The 17,399-nt window shown below is 40.2% G+C and overlaps 1 protein-coding gene across 4 annotated transcripts in view; it reads right to left on the reverse strand.

Annotated features, from left to right (window-relative positions):
• Positions 1–5,720, reverse strand: part of agpat3 (1-acylglycerol-3-phosphate O-acyltransferase 3) — a 125,260-nt gene extending 119,540 nt beyond the window's left edge. For 3 of the 4 annotated variants that reach the window (XM_066707078.1, XM_066707080.1, XM_066707081.1), the window contains exon 1: positions 5,496–5,719. The gene's annotated coding sequence lies outside the window, so the exon portion shown is untranslated. Of the gene's footprint in view, positions 1–5,495 lie in introns of all 4 variants that reach the window. The other variant, XM_066707083.1, reaches the window with a different exon arrangement.
• Between the last annotated feature and the right edge of the window lie 11,679 nt (positions 5,721–17,399).

Consider the following 17,399-nt stretch of genomic DNA (forward strand, 5'->3'; position numbering starts at 1 on the left):
GTGATGTACTGTCTGCAACAGATTATAATAATAATACTGTAGCAACCTGACAAAATGGGGGGGACTTGTGTTCATGTGTCTGTCTTGTTTGTCGTTCAGATATTGTTAAGTGAGCCCATGCCAGGGGAGGGATGAGGGAAAAGTTAACCAAGTTAGGGAAGGAAATGGGGGATGGCATTTGTACATAGTTGGCCAGTCAGACCTCCTTGTAGAGTTAGGGTGGCAGGTGGTAGGGAAGTACAAAATATTACTTTTCATGTATTTCATTATTAATAAGCATAATAATAATAATAGTAATAATATTTCACATTTATTTGCAGACACTAATAAACTTTGTTTGTTAAGATTAAATCACACATATACTCTCCTAATCAGTAACATTGCTCAGTTTTTTGGAGGCAGGATGTTTAACTGATCACAATGACTTGTTTTTTGCACACAGTAATTCAGCAATAGGATTCATTTTAGCAAATGTGTAGGAATAATTAATACTTGAATTTATTTCAATTTAGCAGCAATTTTAAAATACCCGTTCCATTTTAAAGTATCCTGGGATTGTAGGGCCAGGTAGCAACCCAACAGTTTCACGATATAATAACAATATTGTACTTAATGAGAAATTGGGGCATATAAACTTTGTCAGAATGCATGTTCAGTGCATTATTGTGTAGTCATTGTTAGTTGGGTGGTAAAGCTTTGTAATTCTAAAAATGTGGGTCGCCGGAAAAAAAAAAGTTTGAAAACCACTGCTCTACTGGCCATCCCCCATTTTTTAAATCTATACTTTACAACTTTACATTACATGCTAATTTAATTTAAGAAACACTAATAATGTCACCAAACCTTTTTGTATGAGTCATTTGGAAAACTCTTACGTGTTATTATGTAAATTATGTAAAAGTGTACTCTGCCATGCTGTTTCCAATAAAAGTTTAACCCCCTCATATGGTCACACTTAAACACATACATTTTCTAGAATAGAATAAACTTAATTTAGATTTTATGCAAATATTTTATTTTTTAAATCTGTTTACAGGCCTATTATGAAACCTTGCTTAGTTTGTCTGGCAACACCACAAACTAACAGGAATTCTTAATGAGTCTTCATCCGAGCTAGCATGCCGTGAATATAAGCATTTTAAAGTTAGGATTACAACACAATGTAAAGTACCTTACGCTGCACAACAGACCCACAACAGTATAGAGAGCATATTGGTAAAAGGAAGAAAAAAAAAAAAAACGCTTTCCGTATTGCTATTAAGCTGAAATACAGCATTGCTATCCATGAAACGTCCATCAGCTTTACTTTAAGACCCACAATAAACTGACCACTTATCTTTCACTTTTATAATGCGGTCATTTAAGGATATATATACAATGTTCCCAGTAGCATTTACACCTAAAATTCGGGTTTCCATGTGGGTGTGTTTTTTCTTTTCATTCCGTTTTTTTTTTTTTTTCTCCTGAGTTTTTGGGCCAAACGTGCATGCACATCATCATTTCTCAAGTTAAAAACATTGAATGTAAACTCACCCTATGAGCTGTCTGTCCAAGTGAGACAGCTTCTCTCTTCCCCATCATCCTGACGAGGGAGTAACCATGCCGTTTACATGCAGTGTTATTAACTTGTGAAATGATAAGCTTTAAACAAATACATATTGTTTTTTTTATCTGAACAGCCTCTTTCCTTTAAAATGTGACAGAAAATATCCAAATCTCGTAGTGCAATGGCAAATGCAATTTCATTTTTTTTTTTTTTTTTGCGTGATGCTGCCAAAAAAAAATTAAAAAAAAAATTGCAACAAAATCAGGCGCTAGTGCCACGAAAAAAGTTAGTGGCACCAGGCCACCACTGGAAAATGTAAGTCTGTAGCCCTGAAAGAAGCAGGTCTACTCATATTAAAGGGGACAACAGTTGCAATTCAATCTCTAATTTGATTAAAAAGTATGAAGCAGCTACTTTAGGGCTCAGTAATGAGGAGTGGAGGCTTGATCCAGGCTAATGCATAACTTATCAGATCGAATTTCATCAATTTGAATTATATTGACTCCCGATGATGTTTCACTTTCATCATTATAACAGTGGAAAATACCTTGATTTATTATTTTTACTTCACATTTTCATCTATATAATGTATTTGATGCACTGCTTAAAGAATGCATTGCTTAAAGATGCAATGCATCACCTCAAAGAAGACCATGCCCCTAGGAGCTAGAACATAAAAACATCACTGATGATATAATTATATATATATATATATATATATATATATATATATATATATAGTGAGGGAAAAAAGTATTTGATCCCCTGCTGATCTTGTACGTTTGCCCACTGACAAAGAAACGATCAGTCTATCATTTTAATGGTAGGTGTATTTTAACAGTGAGAGACAGAATAAAAACAAAAAAATCCAGAAAAACGCATTTCAAAAAAGTTATAAATTGATTTGCATGTTAATGAGGGAAATAAGTATTTGACCCCTTCGACTTAGTACTTGGTGGCAAAACCCTTGTTGGCAATCACAGAGGTCAGACGTTTCTTGTAGTTGGCCACCAGGTTTGCACACATCTCAGGAGGGATTTTGTCCCACTCCTCTTTGCAGATCCTCTCCAAGTCATTAAGGTTTCGAGGCTGACATTTGGCAACTCGAACCTTCAGCTCCCTCCACAGATTTTCTATGGGATTAAGGTCTGGAGACTGGCTAGGCCACTCCAAGACCTTAATGTGCTTCTTCTTGAGCCACTCCTTTGTTGCCTTGGCTGTGTGTTTTGGGTCATTGTCATGCTGGAATACCCATCCACGACCCATTTTCAATGCCCTGGCAGAGGGAAGGAGGTTCTCACCCAAGATTTCATCATCATCGTCCCTTTGATGCGGTGCAGTTGTCCTGTCCCCTTAGCAGAAAAACACCCCCAAAGCATAATGTTTCCACCTCCATGTTTGACGGTGGGGATGGTGTTCTTGGGGTCATTCCTCCTCCTCCAAACACGGCGAGTTGAGTTGATGCAAAAGAGCTTGATTTTGGTCTCATCTGACCACAACACTTTCACCCTGTTCTCCTCTGAATCATTCAGATGTTCATTGGCAAACTTCAGACAGGCCTGTACATGTGCTTTCTTGAGCAGGGGGACCTTGTGGGCGCTGCAGGATTTCAGTCCTTCACAGCGTAGTGTGTTACCAATTGTTTTCTTGGTGACTATGGTCCCAGCTGCCTTGAGATCATTAACAAGATCCTCCCGTGTAGTTTTGGGCTGATTCCTCACCGTTCTCATCATCATTGAAACTCCACGAGGTGAGATCTTGCATGGAGCCCAAGACCGAGGGAGACTGACAGTTATTTTGTGTTTCTTCCATGTGCGAATAATCGCACCAACTGTTGTCACCTTCTCACCAAGCTGCTTGGCGATGGTCTTGTAGCCCATTCCAGCCTTGTGTAGGTCTACAATCATGTCCCTGACATCCCTGGACAGCTCTTTGGTCTTGGCTATGGTGGAGAGTTTGGAATCTGATTGATTGATTACACTATGCCGTGAAGGACTGAAATCCTGCAGCACCCGTAAGGCCCCCCTGCTCAAGAAAGCACATGTACAGGCCCATCTGAAGTTTGCCAACATCTGAATGATTCAGAGGAGAACTAGGTGAAAGTGTTGTGGTCAGATGAGACCGAAATCTAGCTCTTTCTCGCCGTGTTTGGAGGAGGAGGAATGACCCCCAAGAATACCATCCCCACCGTCAAACATGGAGGTGGAAACATTATGCTTTGGGGGTGTTTTTCTCCTAAGGGGACAGGACAACTGCACCGCATCAAAGGGACGATGGACGGGGCCATGTACCGTCAAATCTTGGGTGAGAACCTCCTTCCCTCAGCCAGGGCATTGAAAATGGGTCGTGGATGGTATCCAGCATAACAATAACCCAAAACACACAGCCAAGGCAACAAAGGAGTGGCTCAAGAAGAAACACATTAAGGTCCTGGAGTGGCCTAGCCAGTCTCCAGACCTTAATCCCATAAAAAATCTGTGGAGGGAGCTGAAGGTTCGAGTTGCCAAACGTCAGCCTCGATACCTTAATGACTTGGAGAGGATCTGCAAAGAGGAGTGGGACAAAATCCCTCCTGAGATGTGTGCAAACCTGGTGGCCAACTACAAGAAACGTCTGACCTCTGTGATTGCCAACAAGGGTTTTGCCACCAAGTACTAAGTCGAAGGGGTCAAATACTTATTTCCCTCATTAACATGCAAATCAATTTATAACTTTTTTGAAATGCATTTTTCTGGATTTTGTTGTTGTTATTCTGTCTCTCACTGTTAAAATACACCTACCATTAAAATTATAGACTGATCATTTCTTTGTCAGTGGGCAAACATACAAAATCAGCAGGGGACCAAATACTTTTCCCCCCCCACTGTGTATATATATATATATATATATACACATACATATACATACACACACACATATATATACAGCTCTGGAAAAAATTAAGAGACCACTCCAAGTTCAGAAATCAATGTTAAGTGCTCTCTTAATCTCCTCTCTGTAAGTGTGTGTATATGTATGTATATACATACATACACACACACTTACAGAGAGGATATTGGGGCCATTGTATAATGTTTTTCTACAATTTAAGCACTTTACAGTTTAAATTTCGAATAGCTTTAACTGCGCTAAAAACTTCACGTCACAGCGCTTTGTCCAAAAGCTTTAAAATCTCCGATAATCTAGTTTGCGCAGTTTAAAGTTAACAATAAATAACTTTTAAATTCTGTAAAGCATTTCCAGTAGTTAGTATTTATAATATTGATTAATGTAACAGGATAACTTACATATGTCACGTACATATAATTTGCTATTTAATCTGTGTTTCTTGCAATAAAATATGTGAAAAGATTAAAAGGTTCAGCCACATGGTTCACAATTATAGTAAGGATTCAGTTACATTGGCTCTGTACTACAAAATCAGCAGAAAAAAAATATAAATTTTATTTCAGAGGGGGATTCGCCGTAAATCAATTGCAAATGTGCAAAAGTCACATTAAAGAGAACTTAAGTCTTTCAGGCACTCGAAGCAGAATTCCAATTTATACACGCTATGTCAACGTGACTTGGCTCATGCTGTAACAGAAAACATTTCTAAGGTACATATAAAATTATTACGCAACATACCAAACTGATGCAGCTTAAAAAAAAACAGACCGCTACATAAGCACCATAATCATGACATAAATCATGTATAACTATATTTGAGTCATTCTCATTCTCATTCTCTCTCTCTCTCATATATATATATATATATATATATATATATAGAGAGAGAGAGAGAGAGAGAGAGAGAGAGAGAGAGAGAGAGAGAGAGAGAGAGAGAGAGACACTATGTCTAGCTAATTCATTAAATGTGGTTACATATGGGCGAGTAACACAACAATTGTAAACTGCATTCAATACATAATCATCTATAGCTGAAAATCAAAAGATTGTAAGTATATACCTGCTTTCTTGTATACCGTGGATCTCCGATATGGTGCAGGCTTTAGGTTATATACTTTTTATTTCAGTTCTTCAATGTTGTAAATCACATAAATTTTCCTGCACTAATGAAATCCTTCAAAAGCGATATAGTAATGTAATTTGAAATGGTTATTCTTTGTCCGTTAGGGTTCCATCCTTCGCAACGAATAAAGGCTGGCCCTGGAAGACCAGAATTTCCGGTCCGTGTTTCTAAGCAAATCGATGTGAAACATTTTCCGTGTATATATTGGTTCCTATTGCGGTACCAAACGGGCGAAACGCGTACAACTCGTTGGGAACCAGGCATAGAAAGAGTTTAAGAATACGATTGGAAGAACAGATATTAGGAAATACTATAAAAGTATAACAGAGAAGTGTTAACCTATGAGGCTGATTTCACAGACTTTGACAGTACTCTTGGACTATCCAATGCTTTCTTAGTATTTTAACATTCTAACCAGCTGTTAGAATGTCAGTTTGCGTCTTGCACTCAATAAGTAATACTATGTGTAGTAGAACTGGTGCTGTATACATATTATCCAGATTATAATTTGTACCTGCTGCATTAAGTACAGTACAATACAGTACAGTGAACTAATACAAATGCCGAAGGGGTGTCCTTAAAATTCAATTGTTTGTTAATAGCCAAAATATGTAATTTGAGCACTAACACACACCCATCACATGCAACTACTTACTGATAGTTCAGTAATGATAATTATAAAACATTGTAACGCTTTTCATAATAACCAACACAAACATTATTATACTGTAATAGGCTACCTGTATAATAATACATATTTATTAAGCATTTAAGTGTATTTTATCTTCTTAAATAAATTTAACTTTGCATACATGATTTGACTGGAAGGTTGATTTGAGTGAATTGGATAAGTATTCACCCCCAAGGACTTTTTCACATTTGGATTTAATTAGGATGCTCTCCCTTTGATTAACACCACCTTGAAGGTGTACACTATTTTCTATTGTGAAACAAAAGTTAATTAAACATAAAACATGAAATGTGTTAGTTGCATAATTATTCACCACCCTAGTTAATACTTGGTGAACCACCTTAGGCAACAGTTATAGCTGTGAGTCTTTTGGGGTAAGTCTGTACCAGCTTTGCACATCTGGTTCCTGTAAATCTTGCCCATTCTTCTTGGCAAAATTGCCCAAGCTTTCTCATGTTGTATGGGCACTGGACTGGTAGTTAAAAGCAACTTTCAAGTCTTGCCACAGGTTCTCAATTGGATTGAAGTCTGGTCTTCGATTGGACCATTCTAGAACATTCAGCTTCTTTTAAACTCCAGTGTAGCCTATGTTGTGTTAGCCAGGCTGTTGGAGCGGAGTGTACTGTTGGTGTGTTTAAAGAGAAGAAGTGCAACACTCACAATGTTACACAAGTGGGTGGTTAAAACACCCACCTGTCCCATTAACTAGAGACAGTAGCCTGGCCAGGTAAAAAAATCACTTCCCACAGTCCTCTGGTTCTATCGCTCACCCTATTGGCTCATTCAAATCCTCTGTCGTCCAATCACAGCCTAGGCAGCACCTGTTTAGTATATACAAGGCAGTCATAGTTGAGGGGTGTACTACGAAGCGAGGTAACTGGCTTATCCAGGTAACTTCAGGAGTAACTTAGTGAGGTCGGGTGTAACTTCCCGATTAACCCGTACTACAAAAGATGGTTTTACCCGAGGTATGCTGTCATGGCAATATATGTGGCATCTCTAAACTGCTCTGAGCAGGTTATCTTCGTGGTTAACGCAATGTTACCCTATATAAGCACCGCCTCTCCGCCCACAATCTTGTCCGGAAAAATGCCAGGACATTTGGAAGACCTAATCGACATTGGCGCACGGATTGTGAGAGGCTCACTCCGCAGGGCGAGGGTGTTTAGAGACCGTGCAAATCCTCTAGCTTACCCCGATGATGTTCTCTATGAAAGATATTGATTCTCATCTGAGGGAATTCAGTATCTTTATCGGCTTCTAGGGCCAGACATCTCCAAAAATGTCCACTATAATTACACTATGGGAGGAATAGAACTAGATGAAGTATCGCATGAGAGACCTAGGAGTCTATGTGGACTCCTCACTTTCTCCATCCAAACCGTGTGGGGAAGCAATAAAAAAGGCAAACAGGATGTTAGGGTATATTGTCAAAAGTGTAGAATTTAAAACAAGATAAGTAATGTTAAGACTGTACAATGCGCTAGTTAGACCAGTCCAAGGAGTATTGCTTTTAACTCCAGGACGTTGATATGGAGGGCCCATGCTGGCTCCCCAACCCTGCTTGGAGGCATCTGTCGTCATGACTGCATGGTGGTAGATTGACTCCAGGGACACACCGAGGGTCAAATTGTGAGGGATCCGCCACCAATGGAGTGCCTTTCAGCACGCCGCAGTGACTGTGAATCGGCATGCTCGATCACGGCGAGGGTGCATCCTGAGAGACCTGAACTACCACTGCAGCGGCCTCAACTGGAGGAGGCCGAGGGGGATGGTCTGTGATACAGCTGCTAGGAGGCCCAGCAGCTTCTGGCAAAGGGACACCCTGACACGAGCTCTCAGTCGGAAGAGGGAGAGACACGTGCGTGTGGAGGCAACTGTCTTTGGTGTCAGTGTGTCAAGGAACTGTGCCTGCTGAGTTGGCGTCAGGCAACAATTCTCTCGATTGACTCGGAGGCCCAATTCAGGTTTGTGTGTTTCTGAACCTGCTCCCTTGAGTGAGAACAAACCAGCCAGTTGTGTAAACAAATTGAGGACGCGGACCCCCTGGCAACGCAAGAGGGCTAACACGATGTCCATGCACTTGGAAAAAGTGTGTGGGGCTAGCAACAGGCCAAAGAGGAGAACAGGAAACTGGAATGCTCTGCCCTCGAAGGCAAAGCGGAGAAACTTCCTGTGCACCTGCGCAATGGGGATGTGAAAGTAAGCATCTTTCAGATCCACTGTGGTGAACCATGCCTGGGACATGGTGCGCAGGTTGAGCATCTTGAAGTGCAACACCTTGAGGTGGCGGTTCAGGCGCCTCAGATCCAAGATGGGGCAGAAAATGCCATCTTTCTTGGGCACAAGGAAGTATGGGGAATAGAATCCCTCGTGCTACCCCAGTGGGGGCACTTCGCAGATTGCTTGCTTCTCCAGGAGTACAGCGATTTCGAGCGAAGCGCCCCACATTGCATTGGGTCCCTCACTCGCGTCCACACCATGCCCTGGAAGGGGGGTGGACGTGTCTGAAATTGTAGGGAGTAGATAACTTATATATTTTGGAGCACTCAGGGGGCGGGGTTGGTGATGCGCCATCAGGACCAGCATGCTCTCAGTATTCGAGGCGAGACGCTTGGGCTCCTGCCTCATAAGCCCTCCGGAGCAGCGTCTCCTTTACGCGACACTGCCTATTGGGGAAAGCCAGGTCGCGTGGATCCACAGACAGCATTCACCCCGGGAAATTCCACCAAGCCCACTTCTGCCATGCCCTAGGTCCTGGCACAAACCTCCCCTCTCCTGGCTTGGGCGGGGGCTGTTGCTGGATGGTCCCAGGTGGCCCTCAGTTCCTCGAGGAGGTCAGGTAGCAGTGGGAGGGCCCGTGTGGGCCGCTGTGAGCGCTGACCCCTCTCGAATCTGGAGCATGCCAGGGTGGGAACAGAGGGCCAGGGGAGCTGGAGAGACTCCATGGCCCTCTGGAATTGTGGGTATGGGAGGTGGGAGAGCATTACAACACACACAGCAGGGGAGCAAGATGAAGTTGAAAACCGGCAAGAGTCTGATGCTTTATTCAAAGTCCACACAGGCTATTGGTTACCAGGACAAGCGATCCACAAACAGTAAAACACGCTAAAGCCCAGAACGGGCCTCAAATCTAGGCCCTAGCCCTGGCCCAAGATGCTCAGGCCCCAGCCCGGCCCTTGTCCGACAGCTGATCACAATCTCGGCCCGAGTCCGACTAGAGCCCGTGTTTTTTTTTTTTTTTTTTTCTACACAGCCTATACTACTGTTGCAGCCATTAAAATAGTTCAGTTTTGTTTTTAATGGCAAAGTATTTATATTTATTTTCGTTTCTTTATTAAGTTAATTTAGAAAAATGTTTGGAGCATTTTTGTTTGTTAAATTAAAGTTTTTGTTTTTTAAAGTGACGACCGAGGGGCCAGCGGCCGACAGTGAGTTGATCACGTTTGATCAATTTAGGCTTCAAATCAGTACTTGACTTGCCTACAATAAAATCCATAGATATGAAACACTTCAAGCAATGTTAGTTTAATTGTTCATTATTACCACCACAGTAAAAAGGCATTTTTGACAAGCTGAGGCAGGCTGCTCTGCTGCTCGTAACGGCGTGCGGAAAAACGAACGAACGGGCTATACGATCTAAACAAATAAAATAAAACACACAGGTTATCTTAACTCAAAAATAAAGGCGTCCAATAGTTTCCAACAGTTAGACTAATGAAAATAAAGTCCAATCAAATGAAAAACAAGACAACCTCCTAGTCTTAACATGGCTACAGAACAGTCTCTTACAGAGCATTGTGGAGAAAAAGCACAGCATGCACAGTGGACGGTTTCAGTCCAGTCCTGCTTTCTTCTCTAACTCTTCAAGCTGCGCTGAAGGCGCTCGCTGCTGCTGCCACTGGCAGGGACACTAATGCCCTGTTTCCACTGGTGGACACGTCTGCATTTTGTGGAGGTTAAATATCTGGTGCTGGACGTTTCCGTAAGCATCCGTCCCCACTGAGGACATGATTCACTTTCAGGAGCGGAGGTGTGTGTTTGACTTGAGACACAGGGAAGAGATCAGATACATTGTGTCGGAAGATATAAGGGCCGTGTGCGATCATGAAGAAATTGCAGTTTTATTAGCAGCATGGAGTGAAATTCATGTACAGAAACAATGACTGCTTACAGTTAATATCCGAGTGTATTAAAAACTTGGATTTCACAGTGCCGTGATTAGTTAAAATAAACTGAAGGATAATAATCGGATCGTAGCAGCCGATTTTATTAATATTTTATGAACAGCTGGACGGTGTTTCAGGCTGTGTTTTGTGAATGGTGTGCAGGACAATCCGCAGAGACAATCAGTATGAAGGCGAACACGATTCAGTTAACGTGCCCATTTACACGTTAAATTAATGAATAAATAAATACAGCAGATCTGGGTTTCCCTCTAAAATATTAAGGACTGGTTTAATAAATGCGCCCATAAATGCTATGACTGAGACGAGCACACTTTAGTTCAAAAGCTGCTATATTGTATCTGGATGATTAATCGTGAAACGTGTGTATTTTGTTTCAACTGTAACTTGCCCTGTTGAAGGACGTCTGCTTAGTAAATTATAAATAATACGGCAAAAAGTATTGTTTGCAGTTACAAATCTGCAGAAAGAGTAATAAGTTAAGGGAGTCACGCTGTGCCGTTTAAAATACATATATACTAGCACAAATGATGACGATAATAACAAAACATATTGGCTATTTAGTATTATTGTTGCACATGGAAATGTATTCTTATGTGAACATGCTTGTCTGAATATTATGTTGTCTATACATGTTTAGCTCTTCCTAATATCTCTGAACAGAAACGTGAATTTATTACGCTGTTTACAATCATGTAAAGCACAAAGAATAAAATAGACACACAAATCCTTTCCACGTCAGGCTGTGTCGCTCGTTCTGTTTCCTGTCTCTGTTTTTAACACAAACACAAACCAAACCCACAGTCACTGCTCCTCCATCAGAGGGACGGACTTCACAGTGGCCTGGTTTTACAAAAAAAAGCTCTGGGACGCGTCTGAGTACGGCATAGCATGGCACGGACGCTTAAGCCAGTGTAACCTAGGCATAACACTGTGCGAGCCAGTCTGGACAGTTGTGTAGCATGCACTCCGTGGGAAACCTGTGTGCGTGTGTGTGCGTGAGCAGACTGTGTCATGCGTGTCAGTGTGGTTATAAAACATCTTTCTATGTTTGTTTTACCATCATCAACTTCTCATAGTTTCTTTTAATTAATGTCTAAAAAATAAAAAGGAGGAGGAGCCTAAAACAGGCCCGATGCCGGCCCGCGTGTGAACTATGATGTGAAAATTGGCCCGAAGCCCGGCCCGTGGGGTGTAAATAAGTCGGGGCCCGTCGGGCTCAGGCTGAAATGCAGGGCTGTAAAACACACAGTTCTCTCTCAGAAAATCCATTGCCACATGCCAGGGTCAATACCAGAGGTGGTTGTCATCCAGAAGAAGCTGGTCATTTGCCGAGCAGTGTAGTTGTCCACTCCAATGGTCTTTATCTGTGAAAGCTGTCCTGTGTTTATGGTTACTTTTGGTTCTATCCTGTTGGCCAGAAAAGAGAGAAACCGCACTGGCACATAGTTAGTTTATGAGAGTTAGAAGTTGCCGAATATAGACACAGGACAGATGAGAGAGAGCTAACTTGGCATTCCGAATATGTTTGTCTTAATTAAAGTTAATTCAGTACAGTTGCTGTGCTTCTTGTAGTAAATAGATTAAAGGAAATGTGATACATTGTCTTGATCTGCGTTTGCCCTATCACTTTAAGGCAGTTAATTTTTTGCATTTTGTCAAGCTGATAAATTAACACCATAATTAACACTGCTACGAGTCCGTATGATTGTTTTTAACCGGCGCTTTCTCTATTGCCACTGGTGCTGTAACAACAATGCGCTGAGGAGGACTTCGTTAACGCTGCCTGCGTATCCCGGCTCCAAGTCTTTCGAAGAGGATCCATGTGCGTTTTTTGAGGAAAGTGTTTACTCGTCCATGAAGAAGATTTCTGCTTTTTGAACTGCCACTACCATTTCCTGCTCCTCTTTGCCATTATTGTTATTATTATTATTATTATTATTATTATTATTATTATTATTATTACTAGTCCAATTGGTTTATTATTTTCTTTGTATACTTTGTTCTGTTTGTTTTTTTACTATATTTCCATCTTCCTTGTATTTCCTCAGTGTGTATTCTTCTATGTCTAACACTGCTGATTAATTTTTCCTTTGTCTGTACTCTACAGATCTAAAGCTAATTTTTCATGGATTCCTATTTGAAAGTTTAAGGAATTTGAGTAATGAGAATTGTGCCAGGTGGAGCTAGTTAGGTGTCAAGTACTGAAATATTTGTACCTCAATGCCAGGAGTATAAGGAACAAGATGTTAGACCTTGAAGCCACAGTGCTGGTGTGTGACTATGATGTTGTTGGAGTGACAGAAACGTGGCTTACAGAAAATGATGGTGATAAATACAAGTTGAAAGGATCCACACAGTTTAGGAAAGACAGTGGTGGGGTAGCTCTATATATCAAAAATGACATTGAGACAGACGAACTCAAATTAGATATTGTAATGAAACAATCTTTGTGGGTTGTGACAAGCAGGGGACAGAGAGGGAGGCCCATGGAGAGGCGTCCCCGTTCCAACAGCCATGGCTGGGGCGGGTGCCTCAGCAGTTGGGGGCCGGACAGAGGAGACAGGAGAGGAGAGGAGGACAGCCTGACGATGCAGTGGCGATGTCGGTGTCCAGGACGTGACTGGGACCCCGCGGGAGGAGGAAGAATAGAGTCTCTCCATCCGGTCAGTGCCGTGCACGCACACTGTGACGTGACTCCACAGTGAGTGCTCCATTCAGTGCAGGTACCGACAACTGGAGCGCATAGCGGGACCGGCTGCAACGCTACACAACACAGTGGGGGGTGGGGGGGGGCACTACACGCCGACCACATGTTACTGCACAGAGGGGGTACAGAGTGTTAATAAATTAAAATATAGCAATTACACACGAACGTAGCTAATTGGTGGGTTGATGGTACTATTTGTACTACCAACCAGATGAAAAAACGCAATTTCTGTTTTTTATTTATGAACCCATCTTGATGAACCTAGGTGAAGGGCAAAAAGAGGAAGTCTCTGTGCAGACGTCACCTTTTATACAAACAGGAAGTGGAAGGGTCTTGTTTGAGTGATGGGCACATGTCTTCGATAACATTAAGACTTAACTTTTATATTTAGATTTAACATTTAGATATAACATTTACATTTAAAATACATTTAGGTTAAGATTTAAATATATAAAATTAAATATGTATTTCAAAGTTAAATGTTTAGCTTGCAAAGTCCATATTTAGGATTTAGCCAACTATTTAGTCAAACAAAAGATTTCACATTTATTTAAGTATTCAAAATGTGGGAAAAAGTATTTACTAAATCTGAAAAAAAAGAAAAAAAGACTTGAAAAAAAGTGTACCCTGTTTTACATTTGGTGCCCCATAACAAAATTCTTTATGTTTAATGTCTCGATTTTACATAATGTCATTTAATGCTTTGGAGATGGGTTAAGCTAAAAGTGTTGGTGTTTAGAAACGGTACAATACTATATTAGGCCATACAGTAATGGCTACACATTTATTTTCCGGTAAAATTATCATTGTAATAAATTATATTTATGGTGTTTGAAAGACATTTGGATGCGTACATTTTTAATTTGGGGTGCCATGCATTATGACGTGCATAATCTTTTGAATATCTGGGCCATTTTCATAAGCCTATTAATACTAAAATACTGTAATGATCTGGGACTGGGGGAAGGGGGAGGGGGATTCATGTGTGTGGGTGTCTGTCTGTGTGTTTGGGCGGTTTATGGTGTGCGTGCTGCATGTTGTTCTCGTGTGGTTCTTGTGTTACAGCGGGGTTAGTTCCGGGGTGAAGGGTTAGCACTCTGCGGGAACAGGGGGGGGCGCAGTGATTTGGGGAGCCAGAGGACTTAAATAGGTGTGCCTGGTTCCCACGCGAGTGAGAGGGGTGTGTGTAGAGGAGAGTTGCTGCAGTCCAGCCACTATACCATGCTCAATAAAAGTTAATGTTTGTTTCAACCTTGTGTCCCCCCCATTTTTCACATTAAACAAACTTTGTTACAATACTAAAGGAAATATCTAAATCATAATTTCAGAAGAAAATAACAGATGATTTAATCTATCAATTGTTTTATACAATGTTTGTAAATTCCTTGTGCAATTTTAAACGTTAATTTCAAAGGGTGGATGTTTCACTACACAACTCTTCATCATTGAAGTATTGTGGTAAAAAATGTATACATTATGCCTTTGTATGCAGTGTATATAAAATATTATAAATATATGCTTTCCTATGTCCCTGTTTGGCATCGCTGATGGACCTCCTACCTAGTTAACTGGTAGGCCTACACCTGATGAGGAAATAAATAACACACCAGGCAAAAAAAATCTGCAAATTCTAATATAGGTAATATAATAATTATTTTTGTTTATTGCATCATACCATACATATTATATAAATGTAGATTTGTACACTACAATCTTCATTGTAACGTTATAAAATATTCAGACTCAAAAACCGACTCACTAAAAACTTTACCAAGCAATCAAATACTTTTCTTCAATTAAGAAAAAAAAAAAAAAAAAAAAGATCAAAGCAAAGACTGGTTCACTGTTCAACCATTAAGGACAAACATAGTTACAGAGGTGGGGAAGGGGGCACCCATCTGAAATCACCACTGGTAAAACCAGTAGAAAAGTCATTACCTTGAGCTAAATTGCCTATATGTGCTCGCATGCTCCCAATTATTAACATTCCTGAACATGGATTCAAGGACGTTGTCAAAAAAGGGGTTTGAAATTAAAATGACACTTTGACAAGTATTAGTTATTTCAAATAACTAGTTTTAACAGACAAAAGGCAGAGATGTAATGTGAGCAATTTGCATTTATTTTTTGTACTTTTCTCTACTGGGCAATTATATGCAAATCGTTACTTATAATACTTGTTTTTACTATAATACATGTTTTTAACGATGTGTCCCATGTGAGATGATAAACAAGTGTAGTTTTGGATCTTAGTTTAATCTCTGTGCACTTTATATAATACTGCAACAAGACTTCCCAGGTTACCAAAGGTGATGGCAATGGTTACAATATCTAATAAACAAGATGGGGTTCAGATTTATAATGCACCTAGGTTCATCTCCTTGAGTATAAAGCATGTGCTTCTGCTACCGTTTTGATTTTCATTGTACCTCCCAGTAACTGCCGCTTAGGTTACATGAAAAAGCAATATGTAATGCAAGCAAAACTGCGAACCAATATAGTACACAAGCAAACCACTTCAGGAATACACACAAGCTGATGAATTATCACAATTAATTCAAGCCCTAAATGCCAAGAGCTCAGTTTTAAATAAATTGTAAGAATTAATCCAACTGGATCCACGACTTGGGAGACCCACTTTTTTTTTGCCCCTTTTTCTATCAATGCTGAAATACACATGTGTCCACAAGGTTCTGTTGTCTCCATTTCATGTTTTGTTTGGGTATTTGTGTTACTATGGCAGGTATGATAGTTTTCCATATGGTCCATATCTTGTTGCTGTATTTTGATGTACCCATTTGCTTAATGGCCAGTGTTTTTTGCTCTGCTTTGAAATGTTTTTATTAAACATTTTATTAAACATCAAGACAATTAATTTGACTGTTGAGTGACTTTCTTCATCTAATAAATTATCTCTATTCTGTGGTGTGTTTGTACAAGATCAAGATGAGCAGAAGAAAGACAGCACCTTTTCACTCTTGGTTGCCTAATGAAGACTTTCAGTCTTACTAGTTGAAGTTTAACTTACTTTATAGTACTCTAAAATGAGGATTTCAGTCCTTTACAGCGTAGTGTGTTACCAATTGTTTTCTTGGTGACTATGGTCCCAGCTGCCTTGAGATCATTAACAAGACCCTCCCGTGTAGTTCTGGGCTGATTCCTCACTGTTCTCATGATCATTGAAACTCCACGAGGTGAGATCTTGCATGGAGCTCCAGACCGAGGGAGACTGACAGTTATTTTGTGTTCCATTTGCGAATACTCGCACCAACTGTTGTCACCTTCTCACCAAGCTGCTTGGCGATGGTCTTGTAGCCCATTCCAGCCATGTGTAGGTCTACAATCTTGTCCCTGACATCATTGGACAGCTCTTTGGTCTTGGCCATGGTGGAGAGTTTGGAATCTGATTGATTGATTGCTTCTGTGGATAGGTGTCTTTTATACAGGTAACGAGCTGAGATTAGGAGCATTCCCTTTAAGAGAGTGCTCCTAATCTCAGCTCATTACCTGTATAAAAGACACCTGGGAGCCAGAAATCTTGCTGATTGATAGGGGATCAAATACGTATTTCCCTCATTAACATTCAAATCAATTTATAACTTTTTTGAAATGCGTTTTTCTGAATTTTTTTGTTGTTATTCTGTCTCTCACTATTAAAATACACCTACCATTAAAATTATAGACTGATAATTTATTTGTCAGTGGGCAAATGTACAAAATCAGCAGGGGATCAAATACTTTTTTCCCTCACTGTATGCTACACTTCCAAAACTTAAAAAACAAAATTAAGCATTTCCTCATTTTGAGTCTTATGATGAATAATGATTTATAAAAAAAGATTATTTATTTAACTGGTAATGTTGTTTAAATCCATGGTTTACAGAGATTAGGGGAGCCTAAGAAGAGATCCAAATATATTAATCGATTAATAATGCATTCTGTCCAATTTTAGATTAGATTAAAGAGTTCAAATGGTGGTCTGCTATATTATTATTGGGCCAGATTAAATCAGAATTTTGACCCACTCACTAATAGAAAACTACAGAACTGTACTCAGTTGCGGCTTCATTTTTAGTAAGATGACACTTTCTTCTAATCATAAATGTAAGCGCTATGAACCAGTGTTTTCTGTATACATAATTAGTGAATATTGTCTGATATGTTTTGAAGCAGTTAAAAGTTATTGTGGGACTGTCCAATAATTACTCTAGTGCTGGTCATGGTTTTAGTACAGCTCAGTAAATCAGTACCAC

This window comes from Amia ocellicauda, chromosome 6, assembly GCF_036373705.1.
Source record: "Amia ocellicauda isolate fAmiCal2 chromosome 6, fAmiCal2.hap1, whole genome shotgun sequence".
Lineage (NCBI taxonomy): Eukaryota > Metazoa > Chordata > Actinopteri > Amiiformes > Amiidae > Amia > Amia ocellicauda.